The sequence below is a fragment of the Salmo trutta genome, chromosome 40, assembly GCF_901001165.1.
Source record: "Salmo trutta chromosome 40, fSalTru1.1, whole genome shotgun sequence".
Lineage (NCBI taxonomy): Eukaryota > Metazoa > Chordata > Actinopteri > Salmoniformes > Salmonidae > Salmo > Salmo trutta.
Window position 1 is genome coordinate 20,048,476 of NC_042996.1, and position 12,642 is coordinate 20,061,117.

Consider the following 12,642-nt stretch of genomic DNA (forward strand, 5'->3'; position numbering starts at 1 on the left):
GACAATGTCAAATGTGATATAGCGAAGCACCTGAGTGAGTTGGGTGCGCAATTATGCAGGTACCTTCCCGAAACGGATGACACAAACTGGATTTGTTATCCCTTTCATGCCTCCAGTCCACTTACCGATATCTGAACAAAAGAGCCTCATCAAAATTGCAACAAGCGGTTCTGTGAAAATTGAATTTAATCAGAAGCCACTGCCAGATTTCTGGATTAGGCTGCGCTCCGAGTATCCTGCCTTGGCAAATCGCGCTGTTAAGACACTGATGCCCTTTGCAACCACGTACCTATGTGAGAGTGGATTCTCAGCCCTCACTAGCATGAAAACTAAATACAGGCACAGACTGTGTGGAATTTTTTTTAAGACTGATACAAACCAACATTGCAGAGTTATGTGCATCCTTTCAAGCACACCCTTCTCATTAACCTGTAATTTTCTATTAACCTCTCTGGCAACAGCCACTTAAATCCAAAGGCGCGATTTTTGAAACGTTTGAAATACTATTACTTCAATTTCTCAAACATATGACTATTTTACAGCTATTTAAAGACAAGACTCTCATTAATCTAACCACACTGTCCGATTTCAAAAAGGCTTTACAACGAAAGCAAAACATTAGATTATGTCAGGAGAGTGCCCAGCCAGAAATAATCAGACACCCATTTTTCAAGCTAGCATATAATGTCACAAAAACCCAAACCACAGCTAAATGCAGCACTAATCTTTTATGATCTTCATCAGATGACACACCTAGGACATTATGTTATACAATACATGCATGTCTGTTCAATCAAGTTCATATTTATATCAAAAACCAGCTTTTTACATTAGCATGTGACGTTCAGAAAAAGCATACCCCCGAAATTTACTAACAGTTTGCTAAATTACTCACGATAAACGTTCACAAAAAGCATAACAATTATTTTAAGAATTATAGATACATTACTCCTCTATGCACTCGATATGTCCGATTTTAAAATAGCTTTTCGGATGAAGCACATTTTGCAATATTCTAAGTACATAGCCCAGCCATCACGGGCTAGCTATTTAGACACCCGGCAAGATTAGCCTTCACCAAAATCATATTTCCTATAAGAAAAATGCTCTTACCTTTCCTGTTCTTCGTCAGAATGCACTCCCAGGACTTCTACTTCAATAACAAATGTAGGTTTGGTCCCAAATAATCCATCGTTATGTTCCATCAGCGACGTTTTGTTCTTGCGTTCTAGACACTATCAGAATGCTAAATCACGGTCGGGCGCATGGCGCAGAACGTGACAAAAAAAATCTAAATATTCCATTACCGTACTTCGAAGCATGTCAACCGCTGTTTAAAATCTATTTTTATGCAATTTATCTCGTAGAAAAGCTATAATATTCTGACCGGGAATCTGCAATAAGCTAAACAGCCCGAATGAAAATACTCCACGGGGGCGAATTGCGCACGCGCCTAGTTCTATTGTCACCTAATGGGACACTTGGAAAAGGCGATAATATGTTTCAGCCTGAGGCTGCCTCATCATCGTTCAGGTTTTTCCCGGGTTCTGAGAGCCTATTGGAGCCCTAGGAATTGTCACGTTACAGCTAAGATCCTTACTCTTCAATAAACAGAGGCAAGAAGAACGACTCCTTGTCAGACAGGCCACTTCCTGCATGAAACCTTCTCAGATTTTTGCCTGCCATAGGAGTTCTGTTATACTCACAGACACCATTCAAACAGTTTTAAAAACTTTAGGGTGTTTTCTATCCAAACCTGAACAATAATATGCATATTCTAGCTTCTGAGTTGGTGTAGGAGGCAGTTAAAAATGGGCCCATATTTTTTCCAAAATTCTCAATGCTGCCCCCTAGCCCCAACAGGTTAATGTTTGAAGGGGTACGGAACTATAAAAAGTTTGGGAACCACTGAAATAAGCCATTACACTTTTGGTTACCAAATTCGTCTAAGAAATGACTTTGGGCCCAGTTATCCTTCTCACTTTGCCTCTTCCTCTCTGACCAGGGTTAGGGTAAATTCCAATTAAATTTCAAATTCCATTTTAGAATTCAAGCAGGAAGTGGACAATTTACTTAGAATTGAATTGTAATTTAGACGGTCTGAATTGGAATTTAATTGGAAAATAAAAACATCCTTGGAATGCAATTGGCATTTTGAATTGTTTGCCTTGAATTGTATTATAATGGTGCAATTTCCAGTTACTGGAGTTAATGCATTGAAATTGAATGCACATTTTGTTTTAAATTATGTACATTACTGCATATAAATACTTAAAAAAATATTTTCTAATCAGGAGTTGATGTGCAATATATTTCCAGATATGTTATTTCTCCAGTTAGGTTATTTTGGTCCAATTAAAGTGATCTTTAAGCAGTCTATGAACTATTACATTGTTATTTTGTAAGGGCTGTCTCTAGAAAGAGTGGACCAAAATGCAGCGGAGTTAGTGTTCATGATATATTTAATGACTACAGAGAACACTACAGCAATAAATGAAAGACGACAGCAAAACAGTCCTGTCTGGTACAAAAACACTGACAGAAACAATTACCCACAAACACAAAAACAAACACACCCTATTATATAGGACTCCCAATCAAAGGCAACTCAACACACCTGCCTTCAATTGGGAGTCCAACCCCAATTAACTATACATAGAACAACAAACTAGACAGAACGTAGAAATACATAAAAAAAAACACAAACTCTCTGCCACGTCCTGACCAAAACTAATACACCTACTCCCTCTGCTGGTCAGGACGTGACATATTTTTGTCATTTGGGTGAATTATCCCTTAAGGATGCCTTTTCTATGGAGGCAAAATTTCAAAATTCCACTGACTATTGTTTACCCAATAATTCTGTATTGCTTTATAAGTCTCTACAACATACACCATTTAGCAGACACTTTTATCCAAAGTAACTTAGGCATGCATGTATAAGGGTGGTCGCTGGATCTGAACCCACTATCCTGGCGTGGCAAAGTCCATGCTCTACCAATTGAGCTACAGAGGAATAAAACATGTTTTTCTACATGTTGTTTTGGTTACTTTTAGCCTGGGAAAAATACATTTTAAATGGTGTCAGGGGGCTGATTAACATATTTCCCAGGATGCTGTTTTGTTGGTCCATTATTACAATATTATTACAATATCTGTAATATTCACTTTTGTATGGGTGATATTTTTTTTTGTACATCTTCATGATTGCATGTTTTATTTTGAAAAACATCTTATTGTATTATTTTATATGTTAAACTAATTCCCCAAATTCCTGAAGGTTTTCAGAATTCAGGGGACATTTCAAGGTTTAGCAGGAATATTCCCTCTTAGTTCGTTGAGGTTAAGTTTGTCTTTGGAATCTTCCATGAGTTGAGGTAGTTGGGTTGAGTACGTTTTGAGTTAAACTTTTTTTTCTTCCCATTGCTGGGCACAAATGCTTTAGGTGTGAAACAATTTCCACGCAATCACAAGATGAAGATGGAACTGAGAAATGGACAGGGATTTGTCTGACCTAAATGTACTACCTTCAAGCAGTTTAGGGAAGAGATTCTCTGGCTGCTCGCTTGGCTGCGAGAAAAGGATAACCTGCTTTCTAAGTACACCGACCTTGCTGTAGCCCAGGCAAACCGAATCTTAGTTATAAATGACTCCTATACCAAAGCAGTCGATGAGTTGGGGCGGTGTTGTTCTGTCCCAATCCAATGGACAGATGTTAATCTCAACTCCACTGCCCATGGGAGACTGGACACATAAGGCGTAGGATATCGGGGAGGCAGTCTGGTTACCCTTCATCTGAGAAGATCCGATCCAGCTATCAAACAGCTTTGCCCCACTTGAGATGGACCTACCCACCCCGGGAGTCAGCACGGATTCTTGGAGTATGCCGGTGGCCGCCCAGTGGCACCCTCCCCCACGGCCACCACAGTTCAGCAGGTTGCTGACTTAAGATAGCCTGAGACCCTTCCTGGGGTTTTCAACGTCATCCGCTGTTGCTACCTCGGAGCACCATCCACCCTGCCCGAGCCATGCCGCTCCCCATCTTCCTTCCCGTCGGATTCCATCACGACCACCATTGTGGGCATCTCAATGGTGAGAGATTTTTGCCTGCCTACGGTCTGCAGACCGACCAAGGTCCACTGTCATCCAAGAGCTGGTGTTCATGACATCAGCTCCCTCATGCCCACGGTTCTGGCCAACTACTCCAATAATGACACCATCGTCACTCACATAGGTTTTACAACCTTCACTTTACGCGAGGAATACCCCCCAAAAATTCAACACCCTCGATAGCACAGGGAAGAGAATCATTTTCTTTGGCCCCCTCCCGTGCCATCAAAGGGGTTTGGAACGTTTCAGCTGCCTTTTTGCCCTAAATACAGTGGTGTAAAGTAATTAAGTAAAAATACTTTAAAGTACTACTTAAGTAGTTTTTGGGGTATCTGTACTTTACTATTAATATTTTTGACCACTTTTACTCCACTACATTCCTAAAGAAAATAATGTACATTTTACTCCTTGCATTTTCCCTGACACCCAAAAGTACTAGTTACATTTTGAATGCTTAGCAGGACAGGAAAATTGCTAATTCACGCACTTATCAAGAGAACATCCCTGGTCATCCCTACTGCCTCACTAAACACAAATGCTTTGTTGGTAAATTATGTCTGAGTGTTTAACTGTGCCCCTGGCTAAATATATAAAAAACAAGAAAATGATGTCGTCTGGTTTGCTTAATATAAGGATTTTTAAATGATTTTTACTTTTAAACCAAATACTTTTAGACTTTTACTCAAGTAGTATTTTACTGGCCGACTTTCACTTTTACTTGAGTCATTTTCTTTTAAGGTATCTTTTTTTTTACTCAGGTATGAAAATTGGGTACTTTTTCCACCACTGCCTAAACAAGTACCTGAAGAAACGTTGCAATGACATGACAGGAATGTCTCCTTTTGTGACCACTTTGATTTGCTTTGGGAGCAACCAGCATTTTTTTAAAGAGACCCTAACCGCAGGGATCTCAGGATTATTTCCAGCAACATCGCAAACTGTTTTAGACTGACGGACAGGGTCTGGTAGTGCTCCAGTCCTCCCTGTCATAATAAGCAACAGAAGATTTTAAAAGCATATTAAATCCTGTAGAAATAGCACTATGGCTATTGTGAGTAACTTACACTACCTGACCAAGAGTATGTGGACACCTGCTGAACATCTCATTCCAAAATAATGGGCATTAATATGAAGTTTGCTGCTAAAACAGCTTCCACTCTTCTGGGAAGGCTTTCCACTAGATGTTGGAACATTACTGCAGGGACTTGCTTCCATTCAGCCACACGAGCATTAGTGAGGTTGGACGATTAGGCCTGGCTCGCAGTCGGCGTTCCAATTCATCCCAAAGGTGTTCAATGGGGTAGAGGTCAGGGCTCTGTGCAGGTTCTTACACACCGATCTCGACAAAGCATTTCTGTATGGACCTTGCTTTGTGCATGGGGGCACTGTCATGCTGAAACAGGAAAAGGCCTTCCCCAAATTGTTGCCACAAAGTTGGAAGCACAGAATCATCTAGAGTGTCATTGTATGGTGTAGCGTTAACATTTCCCTTCACTGGAACTAACGGGCCTAGCCCGAACCATAAAAAACAGCCCCAGACCATTATTCCTCCTCCACCAAACTTTACAGTTGGCACTATGCATTGGGGCAGGTAGCGTTCTTCTGGCATCCGCCAAAGACAAATTCTTCTGTCGGACTGCCAGTTGGTGACGTGTGATTCATCATGCGTTTCCACTGCTCCAGAGTCCAATGGCAGTGAGCTTTACACCACTCACCATGTGCATTGCCAAGCATCGGCTGGATCTTTTGCTTGTGTGCGGCCATGGAAACCCATTTCATAATCTCCTGACGAACAGTTCTTGTGCTGATGTTTGGAACTTGGTAACGACCGAGGATAGACAATTTTTACGTGCTTCAGCACTTGGTGGTCTCGTTCTGTGAGCTTGTGTGGCCACCACTTTGCGGAGGAGCCGTTGTTGCTCTTAGACATTTCCACTTCACAATAGCAGCACTTACAGTTGACCGGGGCAGAAATTTTACGAACTGACTTGTTGGAAAGTTGGCATCCTATGATGGTGCAACTTTGAAAGTCACTGAGCTCTTCAGTAAGGCCATTCTACTGCCAATGTTTGTCTATGAAGATTGCATGGCTATGTGCTCAATTTTATACATTTGTCAGCAACGGATGTGGCTGAAATGGCCGATTCCACTAATTTGAAGGGGTGTCCACATATACTGCTCAAAAAAATAAAGGGAACACTTAAACAACACATCCTAGATCTGAATGAAAGAAATAATCTTATTAAATACTTCTTTCTTTACATAGTTGAATGTGCTGACAACAAAATCACACAAAAATAATCAATGGAAATCCAATTTATCAACCCATGGAGGTCTGGATTTGAAGTCACACTCAAAATTAAAGTGGAAAACCACACTACAGGCTGATCCAACTTTGATGTAATGTCCTTAAAACAAGTCAAAATGAGGCTCAGTAGTGTGTGTGGCCTCCACGTGCCTGTATGACCTCCCTACAACGCCTGGGCATGCTCCTGATGAGGTGGCGGATGGTCTCCTGAGGGATCTCCTCCCAGACCTGGACTAAAGCATCTGCCAACTCCTGGACAGTCTGTGGTGCAACGTGGCGTTGGTGGATGGAGCGAGACATGATGTTCCAGATGTGCTCAATTGGATTCATGTCTGGGGAACGGGCGGGCCAGTCCATAGCATCAATGCCTTCCTCTTGCAGGAACTGCTGACACACTTCAGACACATGAGGTCTAGCATTGTCTTGCATTAGGAGGAACCCAGGGCCAACCGCACCAGCATATGGTCTCACAAGGGGTCTGAGGATCTCATCTCGGTACCTAATGGCAGTCAGGCTACCTCTGGCGAGCACATGGAGGGCTGTGCGGCCCCCCAAAGAAATGCCACCCCACACCATGACTGACCCACCGCCAAACCGGTCATGCTGGAGGATGTTGCAGGCAGCAGAACGTTCTCCACAGCGTCTCCAGACTCTGTCACATCTGTCACGTGCTCAGTGTGAACCTGCTTTCATCTGTGAAGAGCACAGGGCGCCAGTGGCGAATTTGCCAATCTTGGTGTTCTCTGGCAAATGCCAAACGTCCTGCACGGTGTTGGGCTGTAAGCACAACCCCCACCTGTGGACGTCGGGCCCTCATACCACCCTCATGGAGTCTGTTTCTGACCGTTTGAGCAGGCACATGCACATTTGTGGCCTGCTGGAGGTCATTTTGCAGGGCTCTGGCAGTGCTTCTCCTGCTCCTCCTTGCACAAAGGCGGAGGTAGCGGTCCTGCTGCTAGGTTGTTGCCCTCCTACGGCCTCCTCCACGTCTCCTGATGTACTGGCCTGTCTCCTGGTAGCGCCTCCATGCTCTGGACACTACGCTGACAGACACAGAAAATCTTCTTGCCACAGCTCGCATTGATGTGCCATCCTGGATGAGCTGCACTACCTGAGCCACTTGTGTGGGTTGTAGACTCTGTCTCATGCTATCACTAGAGTGAAAGCACCGCCAGCATTCAAAAGTGACCAAAACATCAGCCAGGAAGCATAGGAACTGAGAAGTGGTCTGTGGTCCCCACCTGCAGAACCACTCCTTTATTGGGGGTGTCTTGCTAATTGCCTATAATTTCCACCTGTAGTCTATTCCATTTGCACAACAGCATGTGCAATTTATTGTCAATCAGTGTTGCTTCCTAAGTGGACAGTTTGATTTCACAGAAGTGGATTGACTTGGAGTTACATTGTGTTGTTTAAGTGTTCCCTTTATTTGTTTGAGCAGTGTATATATATATATCGTTCTGTGAGCTATATATATATATATATATATATATATATATACAGTGGGGCAAAAAAGTATTTAGTCAGCCACCAATTGTGCAAGTTCTCCCACTTAAAAAGACGAGAGAGGCCTGTAATTTTCATCATAGGTACACGTCAATTATGAGAGACAAAATTAGGAAAAAAAATCCAGAAAATCACATTGTAGGATTTTTTTTTTAAATTATTAGCAAATTATGTGGAAAATAAGTATTTGGTCAATAACAAAAGTTTATCTCAATACTTTGTTATATACCCTTTGTTGGCAATGACACAGGTCAAACGTTTTCTGTAAGTCTTCACAAGGTTTTCACACACTGTTGCTGATATTTTGGCCCATTCCTCCATGCAGATCTCCTCTAGAGCAGTGATGTTTTGGGGCTGTCATTGGGCAACACGGACTTTCAACTCCCTCCAAAGATTTTCTATGGGGTTGAGATCTGGAGACTGGCTAGGCCACTCCAGGACCTTGAAATGCTTCTTACGAAGCCACTCCTTTGTTGCCCGGGCGGTGTGTTTGGGATCATTGTCATGCTGAAAGACCCAGCCACGTTTCATCTTCAATGCCCTTGCTGATGGAAAGAGGTTTTCACTCAAAATCTCACGATACATGGCCCCATTCATTCTTTCCTTTCTACGGATCAGTCGTCCTGGTCCCTTTGCAGAAAAACAGCCCCAAAGCATGATGTTTCCACCCCCATGCTTCACAGTAGTTATGGTGTTCTTTGGATGCAACTCAGCATTCTTTGTCCTCCAAACACGACGATTTGAGTTTTTACCAAAAAGTTATATTTTGGTTTCATCTGACCATATGACATTCTCCCAATCCTCTTCTGGATCATCCAAATGCTCTCTAGCAAACTTCAGACGGGCCTGGACATGTACTGGCTTAAGCAGGGGGACACGTCTGGCACTGCAGGATTTGAGTCCCTGGCGGCGTAGTGTGTTACTGATGGTAGGCTTTGTTACTTTGGTCCCAGCTCTCTGCAGGTGATTTACTAGGTCCCCCCGTGTGGTTCTGGGATTTTTTCTCACCGTTCTTGTGATCATTTTGACCCCACGGGGTGAGATCTTGCGTGGAGCCCCAGATTGAGGGAGATTATCAGTGGTCTTGTATGTCTTCCATTTCCTACTAATTGCTCCCACAGTTGATTTCTTCAAACCAAGCTGCTTACCTATTGCAGATTCAGTCTTCCCAGCCTGGTGCAGGTCTACAATTTTGTTTCTGGTGTCCTTTGACAGCTCTTTGGTCTTGGCTATAGTGGAGTTTGGAGTGTGACTGTTTGAGGTTGTGGACAGATGTCTTTTATACTGATAACAAGTTCAAACAGCTGCCATTAATACAGGGAACGAGTGGAGGACAGAGGAGCCTCTTAAAGAAGAAGTTACAGGTCTGTGAGAGCCAGAAATCTTGCTTGTTTGTAGGTGACCAAATACTTATTTACCACCATAATTTGCAAATAAATTCATTAAAAATCCTACAATGTGATTTTCTGGATTTCTTTTCTAATTTTGTCTGTCATAGTTGACGTGTACCTATGATGAAAATTACAGGCCTCTCTCATCTTTTTAAGTGGGAGAACTTGCACAATTGGTGGCTGACTAAATACTTTTTTGCCCCACTGTGTATATATATATATATATATATATGTTCCTCTAACTCCGCCTGCTAGTGAGTTTATACGACTGTTATATCCTACCATTCTGATTGATTGGAGACTATCAGAAAACGTGGTATAATATTAATAATTTGGTTGTTATTCCATTGGTTACCTGGAAGCAGATGCCCCAGGAGCAGAGTGGCCCTCACTAAGTCGTTATGGCGCTTTTAAATGTTAGCGCAATCACTAATAAAACCTTTCTTGGGAATGACCTCGTTACAGAGCGCAATGTTTGTTTCTCACTGAAACATGGCTGTCTTCAGACTGTAGCGCCTCTCTTGTCGAAGCCTCCCCCCGGACTACAGCTTTTCATACTCTATAAAACAAAGGGAAAAGGGTGGGCATTTTACTAATGTACTCTGCTGTAAGGACATTTAATTTATCGTGCTATACTGTTTAAATGTCAGCCCCCAGTGCTGGCTATACAGGGTTATAGCCAGCACTGGTGGCCACCAAAAAGCACTGCCCCACTTTCTTTACTGATTTCTCTGAACTATTGTCTATTGTCCTTGAGGACTATGATAAAATCATTGTGTTGGGTGATTTTTAATATTCATGTTGACAAAGAGACTGACAACAAGGCCATTGAATTGATTCATCTTTTAGCCCTATGGACTTTATCCAATATGTTACTGGGCCCATCCATAACTGCGGCCATACTCTGGACCTAGTTATTACCAAGTGGCTTTCTATTGACAAATCCTCTATGGTTGATTGTTGCTTTATCTGATTACCACTTTGTGCTTTTTACTACAGCAAAATGTAATACTGAATGCATTATTAAGAAACAGTATCTTACCTCTGAACTTGCTACAGATTTTATTGAGTGTATTGTTGAAGTCGGGCTAAACTTTGAACATTGTTATATTAAATACATAATAGATCAGAAGCATAGAATATAAGGAATGCAAGAGACTGGGTTTATGTCAGAAGTTGATGGTTTTCTGTGGAAAGACAGATGGCTTTGGAATGTGTTGAGGGGAGATCTTGGAAACTATCAAGGATACTCTGGGAGGAGAGGGGACACAGTCTTGTATCAACAACCATGACAGCCTTAAGTTGGGGAGGAGTGAGCAATTTGGGTTAGAGGTCAGGTTAGATGAAGTGAGGAAGAACAGATACCACTAAGGTTCTATCTAGCAACAGAGATGCATTGGATGTTCAGTTGTGGAGCAGGAGACTCAGCCTATGAGAAAGGGTTAAATATCAGTGCTTGTGTGAAATGTATTTTTTGATCTGAATTACAGCTGTAACGACCCTTTGGGAAGAATTAAACTTGGTTAAGCTTCTCTAGTGTCCGCAAGTTATTTACTCAGAAAAATTAGAACCTAACATTATGAACAATACACCATCACCTATTCTGCCTTCCTCTTGTGATGATTTGGTTGATAAGTTTTCTCTCATGTCAAACTACCAGGGACTCTGAAAAGGCAGACTGAGTGGGTGGGGAGCTCACCTTGACTGACGGTTCATTGAAAACGTCTATTTCAAGCAACATGGACACAGTGAGCTGTGTTGCAGTGAGATTATCTCAAATCAAATTAACAAATTAACTCAAACAACATTGGAATTGCACGCCACATCATGGATTCACAAATTATTTTTTTATCCAACTGTTTGGTTATTGTAACAGCATCAATATAGACAAAATTCTGGCTGTATAATTTAGCTAGCTAACCCAAATGTAATTGTTCGCACTGTTTATCAAGCTAGCTAGCTTGTTCCTCTTGAACAATTTCAGTTTAAACTTTACAGGGTGAGGACATGGTACTTGTCATTAAATATATACAATACCTTCAGAAAGTATTCATACCCCTTGACTTATTCCACATTTTGTTGTGTTACAGTCTGAATTCAAAATTGATTCAGTTAATGTTTTTCTTACCCATCTACACACACAATACCCCATAATGACAAAGTGAAAACATGTTTCCAATTTATTGAAAATTAAATACATAAATATCTAATTGACATATGTATTCACACCCCTTTTTTATTTATTTTTTATTTCACCTTTATTTAACCAGGTAGGCAAGTTGAGAACAAGTTCTCATTTACAATTGCGACCTGGCCAGGATAAAGCAAAGCAGTTCGACAACATACAAAAACACAGAGTTACACATGGAGTAAAACAACATACAATCAATGATACAGTAGACAAAAATGAGACTATATACAATGTGAGCAAATGATGTGAGATAAGGGAGGTAAAGGCAAAAAAAGGTCATGGTGGCAAAGTAAATAAAGTATAGCAAGTAAAACACTGGAATGGTAGAATTATAATTTGAAGAAAGTTCAAAGTTAAAATATAAATAATATGGTGCAAAGGAGCAAAATAATAAATAAAATAAATAAATACAGTAGGGGAAGAGGTAGTAGTTTGGGCTAAATTATAGATGGGCTATGTACAGGTGCAGTGATCTGGGAGCTGCTCTGATAGCTGGTGCTTAAAGCTAGTGAGGGAGATAAGTGTTTCCAGTTTCAGAGATTTTTGTAGTTCGTTCCAGTCATTGGCAGCAGAGAACTGGAAGGAGAGACGACCAAAGGAGGAGTTGGCTTTAGGGGTGACCAGAGAGATATACCTGCTGGAGCGCGTGCTACAGGTGGGTGCAGCTATGGTGACCAGTGAGCGGAGATAAGGGGGGACTTTACCTAGCAGGGTCTTGTAGATGACCTGGAGCCAATGTGTTTGGCGACGATTATGAAGCGAAGGCCAGCCAACGAGAGCGTACAGGTCGCAGTGGTGGGTAGTATATGGGGCTTTGGTGACAAAACGGATGGCACTGTGATAGACGGCATTCAGCTTGTTGAGTAGGGTATTGGAGGCTATTTTGTAAATTACATCGCCGAAGTCGAGGATTGGTAGGATGGTCAGTTTTACGAGGGTATGTTTGGCAGCATGAGTGAAGGATGCTTTGTTGCGAAATAGGAAGCCAATTCTAGATTTAACTTTGGATTGGAGATGATTGATGCGAGTCTGGAAGGAGAGTTTACAGTCTAACCAGACACCTAGGTATTTGTAGTTGTCCACAAATTCTAAGTCAGAACCGTCCAGAGAAGTGATGCTGGACAGGCGGGCAGGTG